The sequence below is a fragment of the Passer montanus genome, unplaced genomic scaffold (genome assembly GCF_014805655.1).
Source record: "Passer montanus isolate IOZ18808 unplaced genomic scaffold, ASM1480565v1 scaffold14, whole genome shotgun sequence".
Lineage (NCBI taxonomy): Eukaryota > Metazoa > Chordata > Aves > Passeriformes > Passeridae > Passer > Passer montanus.
The window spans coordinates 11805355-11818729 of record NW_024360941.1 but is presented as its reverse complement, the minus strand read 5'-3'; the positions used below and the strand labels follow the sequence as shown (position 1 = coordinate 11818729).

Here is a 13375-nt window from a genome sequence, read left to right as displayed (position 1 = left end):
TGTTTTGTTGTTGTTGTTAGGGGGTTTTTTTGTTGTTTTTTTTGGGGGGGGTGGTTTTTCTGTTTGTTTGGTTTTTTGGGTGGGGGTTGTTTTTGTTTTTGGGGTTTTTTTATGTCTGTTTATCTTCTCCATTATAGCTTTCTAGTATTCAGCTCTATGAATTATTCTTCTGGGGCAATTCACACTTATTAAGTACTGGACTTATTCTGTGCATAGCAAGTTTTTGGATTCCACTTCAGAGGCCACATATCTGACAAGCATTGAAGTAACTAATTTATAGCTATCTACTGTTGGGTCTGCTCCTAAATAGAAAAATGTACCAGCAAGATACTGTTTTAGTTTAGCTAATTGCCAGTCTGGTACAGATAAGATCTGCATTATTTTAGTCATTCTACTTATTTTATTCTGCAGTTGTGTCTCCAAATGACCCATGTGCCTCCCTCCTCCAGACTTTTTTGAAGATTTTGACGTCTAAGGTAATGTGCAGTGAAACTGTACTTCATATGTGAAGTAAGGTCCTGGTAGTTAACAGTGGAGAAAAACTGAGCTGTGCTAACTTCTGGATCTCCATAAGAGTCGAGCTGCTTAGGGAATGCAGCAGGATCATTGCCTATTAAAGAGGCAGATGCATTTCTTTTTATTGAGAATATTGTTTCAATGAGCAAATAGAATACATGCTTATTTTACAAGCCAGGACAGCTTTTTGGTTTGTAAGGTCCTTTTTTCTTGTCCATCAGTAAAAAACCATCCCCACATTTACCAAGCATTTAGTTTGTGTCCTTTTAAACAGTCTACTCAATTTTATAATTTGTTTATAGGGGTTGCCTTATAGTGAGAAATTACATGTGGCAGTTGTGGGACAGGATAAACTGAATTTCCTTTTCCATTTTAAAGTTCATTTTGCATTATCAGTAAGACATATCATTATGTAAGTTGATAAAAATCTATAGAGGATATACATTTCTTTCTGAAACCAACTGCCAGTTACTTATCTTTGGCATTAACCACGAGCTTTTATAACAATATAGCCTTTTTCATCTTGAAAAAGCAGGCCTATTATACAGCAACACTCCTGTACTCCTAGTCCCTAAAAAATTCACACAAAAGAAAGAATAAAATCAGAAGATCTGTAATACCAAGACAAAACTGGAACATCATTTGTGTCAATACTTCCTCTGAAGGTAGTCACGACACCTGAGGGAATGCTCAGTTCCTACTCTCTGTCACCACCAAGGCAGGCAGACCCACATCTTTGATTATTGGTCAGATGAGATCCATGTGGATGTGGATCTGAGTTATAACCATCTTTACCTATGTAATACTTCTCATAAGAAGACAGCAATATTTTAATTCTCATAAATAAATGGAAATTAATACACTGAAGTCATTACATAATTGTCTAATTTTTACATACATGCTTGTGTGTCTATATGCAGATGTGCTTACACTGCAGTATAAACTGCTGCTGCTGTTAGGCTCTCCCCTTCCTCCCTCTATTTTCCATTGTTTGAGTACTTCATTGTGTTTCCATCCATTGTTAGAGTCTACAGTCCAAAATGCCAGTTTAGGACTACTTAAGCATGACAGTGCTTGACATCAGAGGGACAAAAACTAAGCGTTATTTGTGTAAACAGGCCTTTAATATTGCCAGTGAGAACATACGGCTTTTTGAAGGTATTTTTTCAAGTATACCTCCTGCATTTCAACTGATAACCTGCCTAGCATGTTGTGCTGACATTGTCAGCTGACAGCATACCACAGATTGTTTGGCTTAATTACATAAGCCAGCATAGTTCAGAAGATGTAAGCATGCTTTATTCAAAACACAGAAGGGTTCCTATGAATGAGGTGTCCAAAAGCACAGAACAATCTAGCTATGGCATGATATAAGTACTTCTCAGAAAATATGATAAATAACAAGAGGTAATCAATGTGAAAGAGCTAATCATTCCTATCTTTTGCTTTGCATATGCATGTTTAAGTGGCTTGAAGAAATTCCCATGCTAAGTAGTGCATAGTTAAAGAATTGAGCTAAAGGGAGTTAGAATCATAACTGTTTTGTGTTAACTAGGAGAAAAAATGTCTATGTGAAAATTGAGAACACAAGTATGGAAATGGCTGTATCCAAAGGAGGTCTTCAAAGGCCTGTACTTGTATCCTGTCACATAACAAGAAACATACCCACTCCAGTCTTTGCTAATGTAGTTAATCTCCTGATGCTCTCTGCTTGCTTCTTCTTTCATAATAAGGCTGTCTCTGGAACTGACTGTGATCAAATAAGCCTGTGTTTGTACCTTGTCCTTCCTTAATAGGAGACTCCCTGAATTTGATGATCCACTGGAGTGTCATGCTAGTGAAATGTACAGCTGTTACAGCTCTAACTTCTACTATCCACAAATGGCTCTGAAGCAGGAGCTGCAGCAGTTTCGCTGAAAATTTCCATAGTTCAGCTTTCACTGCTTGCACACAGATTTTGAGTATAGAATGAATTGTGAAGTATGGCAACAGAACTAATTTCTAGAAGCATCTGACAAAAATATTTGAAAATATATATATTGGTTACACTGGGGTTTTTTTTAACACTTAAACCACCAAATATGTTCCGTGAGTCTGACTTCTGTCACATGTAGCTACTGTAGAACTCTAAAAAGTAATCAGTATTTTCAGTATTATAAATATTTGTTAATTAAATAACGGTGAATTTTATCTGACAGCTATGTCTTCAGAGAAAAAAGCACACACCAAAAAATTCTCCCATATGCAGTGAGATTGTTACATTTAAAAAGAGTTTTAAAAGTCCTGCAAAGGAAAACTGTATACATGCATGAGGGAGGAAAGGAGGAGGAGTGCTGCTTTTCCTGTTGTCAGCCTCTGATGCATGTATACATCTGACAGTAAAGGTCTTTGTTTCTGGTTGAATTTATGATGAAGGTCTGCAGAATCGATGGAGCCAGATAATGTTTATGCTCATCCAGCTTTTCTTGTTATTCCAAAGCCTGCTCTATCCACTTACATCCATTTGAACAGCTTGCTGCTTAGACAGTTCTACAAAGATTTCCCAGAGTATCAGTGAAAAAAGACTATGCCAGGTTCTGCTTCAAATTAATATACTAGCCCTTTTTTCTCAAGAATTTTTGCCTTTTTTTTTTTTTTATTTTTTGCTTTCAGGCATGCATAGGAGAAAGTACTGAGCAATTACATGTTTTCAGTCAAGACATACTATGAATGTGAAAGTAAGCACAGAGAATAATTTTAAATTAGTGTTAGTCTGATTAAAAGTTTAGAGTAGAAAATGAAAAGTTTAGAATGGAAATTATGTGATATGAGCTTTGCCTCAAAGTTAGCTGTGGAAATGTGAGCAATGATTTCATGGTAAAATCTTCTCAAACTCACTCCAAGCCACTCATTAAACTAACTTAGCATTCAATTCTGTTAACTCTGATTCATAATTCATACTGCTGAAATTTCTGTGGACAAAGAGAGAAGAAGATGGAGAATTTTGGTTGTTCCAAAACCCCTAGGACTCATGAGGTCCAAATCAGTGTCTGATGAATATTCCCAAAAAATTCTTGATGCAGTCTTGGTATTAAACCTCCTACAGTAACAGTCTCATTGCATCTTTTGTGTACTTCTGATACTTGTGCACACATTTAGGTTTCCTACATTTTGTCATATCCATGGAATCACTCTGTGTATTCACTGCTGCATAATGGCTTTGGAAAGCCACAAAGCATCTCTGGTTAGCCAGGAAGGGTCCCAAGAGCCTGGTCTTCTCTTTTGGCTGCATGTATGAAAGAAGCTGGCCAGCAATAGAGGATTACTGCTCATTGGCATGAAGGGAAGGATGGAGGAACTTCTCAATAACAGCTACTTTGGCAGTGAATTTCTTGAAGTATTTAAGATGTTTTATGAACTAGTATTCAAGTTCACAGGTTTACAGAGCTAATGCTTTTAACAGTCCCTCTCTTCTGTTGCAAGGAGTTAAGTGTTCCCACCTCAGCCAGAAGAAAGCACTTAGTGTACATTTGCGGTGTTGTATGTAGGGGGGGAAACAGACAAAACATGAAATGTCATGTTTTAGCAATAGCATCCTGAAGTACCTTTCATCTCTGTATTATCTGTGCACTTTCAGGATCACTGTGCAGTGAATGAAGTAGACTGGACTAATAGAGTGTGTAACATCTGCATTGCAAAAAAAATGATTCTCTGACTGATGGAGAGGCTTAGGAAACCTTTCTTCTAACAAATGAAAAATTGTATTTTAAATGCAAAGAAGTATGGACTTGCCAAACTCTAATATAAAAAGTGCTTATTTTCCCCTTTACACACTTTTCATCTCTTCTTTCCCCTCAAAAATACAGTTTCTTTGCATGAATCTGAAGTATTTTGATGTCTGACCGAGCCAATAACAAAGGAACATCAATCCTTCTATTGCTAAGTGAGGCTAAAAACCATGCTGCAAAAATAAAATCAATCTGTGCAAATTTATAGCAAAAATGGAACTGATCCATCAATACCATGATTTAGCACTTCTAGAGACGTTGCTGAATTGTATGAATTATTCCATGGCAATTTTCATTCTAGTCTGGTTATCCAAAACCCAGAATCCCAATGTTTGGACTTTTTGGAGGATTGAAACAGTTTGAAGAACACAGCATGGTATTATGATGTCCACTTTTCAGTGAGCATCATAAAAAGAATTGTGTTAAGTGACATGATGGAGTAAAAAATACCTATATGAAATAGAGTAGATATTAGAATGTTGGGTGCTTTCAGCTCCTGAACTGAATCTATTGAACTGAATTATGTCAATTTTATGATTTCAATATGTGGTCTCAGAAATGCTTGGGATAAGCTTTATTATCACCAAAAAAAAATCATACAAAAATTCCTTTTTTTGGTATCTTATTCTCAGGTAAAATATGTAAAAAAGTTATCAATTTCATATGGTCAAGCATGCGTTATGAAATGTGTCCACATATAAGACACATGACAATATTTCAAGTTCTCTCCTTTTAATTTCTTTGTGGAAAAACATTACAAAATCATAAATTGTAGTTAGCTGCACTTGTATTTTCATAAATTAAACACACTAATAAAGAAACAGCTTCCAACACCATAAAAAGATTACACTGAGCAAGAATTAAAAAAAAAATATTTAGAATCTAGTCAAAGTCTGCAAAATTTAACTATTAAATAATACAAAATCCTTGGGGTATGAAATGTCAGAACTGTTGCTGATTATCAGCTGTTCTGTAAAGGTGAAAGCAAAAGGATATGTAGTTGATGCTTATACCAAAGAAATCACAGGATTATGGTATGATGGAGGTTGGAAGGCTGTCACCTGGAGGCCATCCTGTTCAATCTGATTACACAGGGTCCCCTAGAGACAATTGCCCAGGATCATGTCCAGGCATTCTTTTTAGTATCTCCAAGAATGGAGATTCCCCAGCCTCTCAGGTCAACACGCTCCACTGCTTGGTCACCCAGCAGGAAGAAGGTGTTTCATGATGTTCAGAGGGAAACTCCTTGTCTCAGTTTGTGACCATTGCCTCTGATCCTGTCACTGAGCACCACTGAAAAGAGCCCGGCTCCATCTTCTTTGCATCCTCCCTTCAGGCATTTCTATATATTCGTGAGATATAACGGAGCCTTTTTTTCACCAGGCTCAAGATTCTCACTCGCTCGGTCTTTACTCATGTGCGAGTTACTCCAGTCCCTTAATCATCCCTGTGTGGTGCTTTACTGGACTCCTGCACAGGGAAGCCCATAAGTGTACCCAGCATGCCAGATGTGACCAGTGCTGAGCAGAGGACAAGGATCACCTTCCTCAGTCACCTTGTATCACCAAGGATCACCTTGGCCTGGAGTGTGTACTGGTGCATGAGGTTATATCTCCTCAGGTACAGGACCTTGCACTTTTTTTTGTTGTTGAACTTTATGAGATTCCTGTTTGCTCATTTCTCCACATCTTTAAAGGGTTTAAAGATTTTAAAGATTGCCTTTTAAATCAAACATACCAAACCAAAGAATCTGCTGAACTGCAAACTAGCTTCTTGAACTGTAGGCCAAAGGTGCCCTGGCAAGCAAGCGACTGGATGTTTGAAATCAGTGGTGCTTTGCTTTTAGTCTCTCTAGACAATCAGGAAAAGTGATAAACTGTCTCAAGATTGTGGTGTCTGCAGCTGTCAATGGTGTTGTGGACATCATCACTTGTAAAAGACCTTGGTTCTTCTACGTGACTGTACAACTCAATATGCCATGTTCAGTAATTGGAACAAATTGAAGTGTGGCGGGGTTAATATAAAGAAGAAAAATGGTGTTTTCAAATACTGGTTCAGAAATTCTCTGATCATTTAACATGGGCACCTTTTTCCCCCAAACATAAATGTGAAAGAAGTGCAATACTCTTATGCAGCATTGTGCTTTCTGCTCCAGGAATACGGAAATAATAAGTTTGGGCATTTATTTTAGATTGCATAATTAGGTCTTCCACCCCAAGGAAATAAAATGGAGCATATCTTCAAAACACAGAACAAGGTACAACTTCCACCTAGTTTCACCCCCTCTACTTAAACCAGGGTTCATGGTGATTTTTGATATATCACTGATGGTCACTGGGCCCCCAGTGTGTACTGTCATACCTATACCAACCTTGCTGCTCTCTTCTCTGGAGCATCCCCACACCCCCACTTCTTGGAAGTATCTTCAAAACACAGAACAAGGTACAACTTCCACCTAGTTTCACCCCCTCTACTTAAACCAGGGTTCATGGTGATTTTTGATATATCACTGATGGTCATTGGGCCCCCAGTGTGTACTGTCATGGCTATACCCTGTCATACCTATACCAAGTCTTGTAAGTGGCTGTAGTCCCTCTGTGCTGGTTGCTGTGCACAGACGGCAAAGGACCATGCTGCCAACAGTGACATCTGCTGTTCGAGTCAGTCACTGGGGTTGTCATTTAAACCATTCCACTCAGCCAGAAAAACAGAGTCAAAGCCAAAACAGGAATTCTTAGCCTGGGCTCTGCTCGGGAAGGGCGCTGAGTAAAGGGGAATATGCTGCACATCCTGCAGTGGCCTCAGAACAGCGCCAATAGCCACTCTGGCAGTGAGAGGTAGAAGAAGATGCAGTGGTTCCATAAAGAAGTGTTTGGACAACACTCCCAGATGTGATTCTTGGGGTTGTCCTGTGCAGGGCCAGCAGCTGGAGTCAATGATCCTTGTGAGTCACTTCCAACTCATCTTATTCTATGACTATAAGAAGCAGCAACTGGAGATTGAGGGCTGTTGACACCTTTCCCATTGGTGTGCCTTCTACGCTATTTTCAGGGAATGAGCTTTTCTCAAGCTACATGTAACATTGCTAACCACAGGTACCAAGATGCTGTTAGAGAAAACAAAGATCTGTCCAATTAAAACCAGATTTTTAAAATTTTAGATGGTTTTCATAGATCATGGGCAATCTAACACAAGATTGTTTTGTTTTATTTTGGGTACAAGAGGCAATGAAATACCCTGAGGCAAGGAAGAAGATAATGAGTTGTTTATGAAAAGAGATTTTCTTGAATGAAGTAAATCCTTAAATCATGTTTCAGAAAACAAAAAATCAAAAAATAGCATAAAAATCTCAAAAGCACATATATGCACATTTTGTGTCTATAATACCACATGAAAGAGTAATGCTTTTATATATTTATCTTTAAGAGCTCTTTTTTTGTATTTCAACATAAATGAAGAAAAACTGAAAATAGATAAAACTTTCCCACTGTAGTGAACTTGCAGTGCTGTTCCTGCCTGTAATCCTATAAGGCAAGAAAGAAAAGATAATGGTACACTGCCTTTTAATGCAGCAGAGTTTACAGTAACACATTCACAGTATTCCACATCTGTGCAATATACTTCTCTAGCAGTCTCATTTTAATAATATATTCTAATCCATTAAACTCACTCTGGTGAGCTTGCAGTGAACCATGACATTTCCAAATCAAAGTAAAATAAAAAACCCAAACAAACTGCAGAGCTAAAATTCTTTTTCATAACCTTTTACTTATTTACAGAGGATTCATATGTTTAAATATACAAAACCATAATGACAGAATAATTATGAGGTTTTGTCATGTCATATTTTTTGAAACCATGTCAAATACGGGACTGAAGGACCTGCAGAAAACTAAGAAATAGCAAAAATGAATAAAACCAAAGCCAAGCTATGATGGATGAAGGACAAAGGGTAATGAGCCCATCAAAACTTTGTTTTCTCTGCTGCAGTACCTGAGAGTTGATACTTCTGCAGCACCAAGCAAAGTCCTGCTAGTCCAGTAATTTCAATTCTTAACCTGATTCCATATTCCAAATGGCCTCCAGCCTGGGTGCAGTGCAAACAGTGTCAGTTCCAGGATATGACAGGGCTTCTTCACCTCTGGAAAGCCTTGCTTTTCCTGCCCAACACTGGGACATAATCTGTTTGGATTGTTACATGGATGATTTCTAAAATCTGAGATTATCTCAATGTGTAGTTAGGCTATTGATGTTTTTAATGAGGACCTGTATAAGCAAATTGTTCTGGGACAAGTCACAGGAGCAGACTTTCTTGAAAGCAGACATGTAACCAGTAGGAAGAAAACTACATTGCCAAACTAAGCAAGGGTAATGGAATACCAAACCAAATAGGAGAGTTGCCTTCAAATGATTCCAAGAAACCCAAAGAGCTGAATTTTTAATTTAAACAATCAAGCAGGGGATTTTTGCATCCTGAAACCTCCATACATTTTAATTTCTATATACCAGAATTAAGCATAGCTATACTATTTCCATCACAGAATTCTTCACTCTTGTATTTTATCAAATGTGTTTAAATCTCCTCCTGAAAAAGTGGAAATGAATATTTCTATTTTACAAGTGTACACGATATGATCAAATAACTTCTTAATCTCTTCTTTGGTAAGTTTTCCTTGTAAAGCCCACTTCCCAGTCACTTAATAATTTTCATTTTTCTCTTTTCACTCCACACCAGTTAAAGGAGCTCTTTTCTCTTTGAAATGTCAGAAATAGAACTAACACCCCATTAGTAGTCACACTAGTACCGGATACAGAGATAGGAAGAATCTATCCCCCTCTGCTACAGTTTCCATTTTATTTAGCCATAGACTGGACTAATTCCTTGTGTTACACCACCTCATTGGGATGAGCTTGTGTCTGAGAACTACTGCTGTGACTGAAGCTTCTCTTCTGAGACAGACTCCCAGGACAAAGGGCACTCTCCTCTACTGATAACTTGCATACTTCTTCCCTAAATAACACTTTTTTTTCCTATTGAATCCCTATTGTTTACTTTTGACATCATATTCCAAAGTTCAGCCCATTCCAGTGCCATCTCCCACTTTTTCATAATTTATTGTCAGGCAGTATTTTATTCACATCATTTATTAATATTTAATCTGCCTTTTGCCCAGCTACAAGACAGAAGTATTTCTTGACCATGTCTGCCTTTTTTTCTCTACATTATGTCTAATTATGTTGTTGCTATCCATGAATGGAACAAAATCTCTTGGGATACCAGAATGTGAAAAACTAAACTACACAAAGTCAAAATACAGGACTCAAAGTAGACCTCTATTTTTGAGCTCTGATGTAATCAGAATTATTCAGAGGAAGCTGATATGCATTGTAAGGTTTTCCAAGCAAGGATTTGTATATACCTTTATTTTATTTGAAACCATTTTGATTTCATTCATGTAGTATTAAAAATAACTTTTAAAAGGGATTCTTGTTTGGTTTTTTTTTCCACAAATTTTAGTATAATCTTAATACCATAAATTAAGTTAATACTTAATACCATAAATTAAGTTAATCTTAAAACCCATAAACTTTCTGCAGAATGGCCCCGCAATTTTCTGTGATTTTTTAAAAATAAGGGCTAATAGTTATAGTGATAACAGCAAAAATATCATTAAGACCTTACTTCAGCCCTACTGGTCTTGCTTTATGTCATTGACAATTTATCTCACAATGTGTAATTTTTGACTAACCACAAAATAATTTAAACTTTTTATTAGGTAGTCTAGAATTGTTCTGTAAAAATATAATTATTTTTGGCTTATAAAGTAAGTTTGCAACCCAAGAAAACACAATCAAAAAACCCCGGGCTTAGAGAAGTTCAGTAATCTTAAGTTTCTTTTGCTGAAGACTCCTTTAACATTTTGACAAATCTCCTGGACAGTTTTCATTTCCCATCTATTCCTAGATGGACCTTCCTGTCCTCAGCCCTGAACCTTGCCTCCTTTCCAGAAAATCTCAGTCACCTTTCCTTCAGTGACATCTTGACAAATCGATGCAAGATAAAGGTTTGGCATCCCTGCTCTGACTCCCCATCTGCCTGGAAGAGCTCTAGTAAGAGCACAGAAATGGACATAACCCTTTCCTGCAGCATATCATTTTCTGGACATTTTTTCTGCCATATGAAGTTGTGATTTATGGCTCAAATTAATGAACACATACTCCCACCTTCCCCAGGGGTGTTTGGGTGTTTTGGAGCCACCAGTCTGTGGCATTGGAAAGCTGCAGACCCTTGATTTCAGTAGGAATAACACCTGAACCTCTCTTTCCTGCTGAGAGCACTGGGAACAGCAGGAAGTTTTTTTGTCTCCTGGATTGTAGAAACAGGCCCCAGCAGCCAAGCTGCATTGCTTCACTGAATGAGCCTGGCTGGCTGCTTCCTTATCCTCCCGCAATCAGGAGCGCTTTAAGTAGGGAGGATTTTGTCACACTTCTTCTCTTTCAGCAAAGCAGACTAATAGGACTTCTATGGCTCAAGGTTTCTGATTTTCTACAGTCACAGGCAGACATTACAACGGGGAATAAGATTATCATGATCTACTTTCAAATTTCTTTTAAAACCACTAGTCCAGGTACTTGAGAAATACTGCTCACTATCTGATAATGTTGAAATAATAAAAATAACAACAACAACAACAACCACAATAATAATAATATAATTTGGAAGGCTGTACAAGAAAGTGTATATTAAAAATGTATGTAGGAAGGGGATGCGTCAGAACCAGTTATATTAGCACATTAATTATTACACTCAGTGGATCAACATATTATTATTATTGTTGTTATGCCCAAGTTTATATTATTACATCCAGAAGGGAAACAAGTGTCACAAACAGGTGAGCAAACGGTTTCTCCTGTCAGGGTCAAACTGTGTGGAGCTAGAGATCTACAGTGTTGCAGAAGGTTTCAGGCACTTTCAGAATTCAGTCTAACTGCCTACACAAAAGAGTTTTCAAATCTGTTTGCATGCTTAGATTTTAAGCTAAAATGATTAGATTTTTTTTGTGCTGTGATCACATGTAGATAACAGGCCACATATATGCAGATAGAGTGCAGTGTTTGGAAGAGCTGAGCCTTGTGAATCAGCAGAAGCTTGGAAACTTAGCAAAATATAATTTTAAGTTAAATGGCAAAAATAATGGTAAGTGTATATATGTATAATTTGACAATACATTAGGTTTTGCTATTCTCTGCTAAGAATGATACCTTTAATCTCTTGCTGCATCCAAACATTTGTTTGACAAACGTAAGCACGATTTTTTTCATAAATATTACAAAAATTGTCTCTTAAATAAAAATATTGTTGCCATGGGACAAAACTTTAGATAATATCTGCAGAAGTTACCATAGCATCCAGGAGGTCATATTTTGTAGCCATTTACATTAGGGAAAACCTGTATTAATAGTTAGCATTTTTTTTTCCTCAGCAAAGTGCATTCAAAATATTTGCTAATTAAAACCTTTATATCTTTTAGACAGTAAAAGTGCTTTTTCTAACCTGCAACAGCTATGTAACTTATTTTATTAGTTGTTTGGTAATAAAGTCATATAAACCTTTGATTTAATAATTAGCATTTATAGAGTGCTTTCTGCTTTCAGAGCACTTTGCAAACATTAACTAATTAATTCTTGCAACTGACTCTTCTGTAATTTGGGGAAGCAAGTGTGTTCATAGACATTTGCCTATGGTAAGGGGAAGAAAGTATTATTTCAGACATATTATGAAATAAAGACTTAAGACATAAATTAAGTTATTCATTCAAGTTCACGAAGATGGAAGTGCTGTCAGAGTAGGAACTGAAATTAAATTATTGTTGTGGTTTAATCTGGCAGGCAGCTGAATACCACACAGCTGTTTGCTCACTGTCCCCCTGCCATGGGAATAGTGAAGAGAACTGGGGAGGGGGGGAAAGGTAAAATTAATGGGTTGAGAGAAAGACAATTTAATAGAACAGAAAATAAAGGAATAATGATGGTGATAATTATGATGATGATGATGATGATAATAATAATAATAATAATAATAATAGAAGTAATAGAAGGAGAATTGGTATATACAAAACAAGTGGTGCACAATGCAATTGCTCACCACCCACTGACAGATGTCCAGCCAGTTCCCAAGCAGTGGCCCCTGGCCAGCTTTCCCCATAGTTTATATACTGAGCACTCACATACCTGTCCCTCTAGGGTTGAGGTTGGTTTTCCTTGTGTCCTTTCTGAATTCATGCAGATAGAGCCACAGTGTGAGCCATGGTGTGTAGTCACTCTGTCCTCTCTCTTGAGCAGAGTCCTCATAGCTGAGATACTGGTCCATAGTGGTGGGAAATAGACTATATGAATTGTTGGAATTCACAGGACAGTTTTTTGGGCAGTTTCTCCACAGCTGAGGCAAAGGTCCATAATGAGGCAGAGATATTTTCTTCATATTGCCGGAGCTGGACAGCCAATTCACCCACTGCTTGTCCCTCTCTGTCTCTCTAGGTAATTACTGACAATGAGTGGGCATACGATGGTGTTGAGCTCGGTATGAACCTCCACACATACCTTTCTCCATTTGTCTGGGTGATATACAACTGCTTTCTTGAAGGGATACCTTTCTGTAGGGCTTGACAGGTGTCAGCTGCAGAAGCTGAATTCTTGTGTCTCTTTTCCTACTGCATTGTCAATGCCCTCTTCCCTAGAAAAGGATCCCAGCTGTTTGGGTTTCCAACCCTCTAATTTCAGGCTTATCTCAGCCGCAAAGCTGAGAGGTGACAATGTACTCACCTGGATGATGGCTGAAATCTTTTCACATATCTCATCTCGCTTGGGGATAAGTTACCCTCTCCTTTATGAGTCCTGCATCTTCTTTCTCATGTTCTCCTGATGGTCCTGCTCTGGAGTAATCTGCTTGTCACTTCTTCCCTTAGTAAGGGAAGAGTTTCTTCCTTTTCCAGATGAGTTTACTTTTGCGTCCAACATTTCAACTTGTGTATTGGGCAACTGATAGTGGCGAGGGTTGGCTCAATAGTTCAGCTGCAGTGCTTGTCATGGAG

At 37.7% G+C, this 13375-nt stretch overlaps 1 protein-coding gene across 1 annotated transcript in view; it reads left to right on the top strand.

Annotated features, from left to right (window-relative positions):
• Positions 1 to 13375, top strand: part of DCTD (dCMP deaminase) — a 57735-nt gene that overhangs the window by 1627 nt on the left and 42733 nt on the right. The window contains exon 3 of the mRNA XM_039700153.1: positions 412 to 476. The gene's annotated coding sequence lies outside the window, so the exon portion shown is untranslated. The remainder of the gene's footprint in view (positions 1 to 411; positions 477 to 13375) is intronic.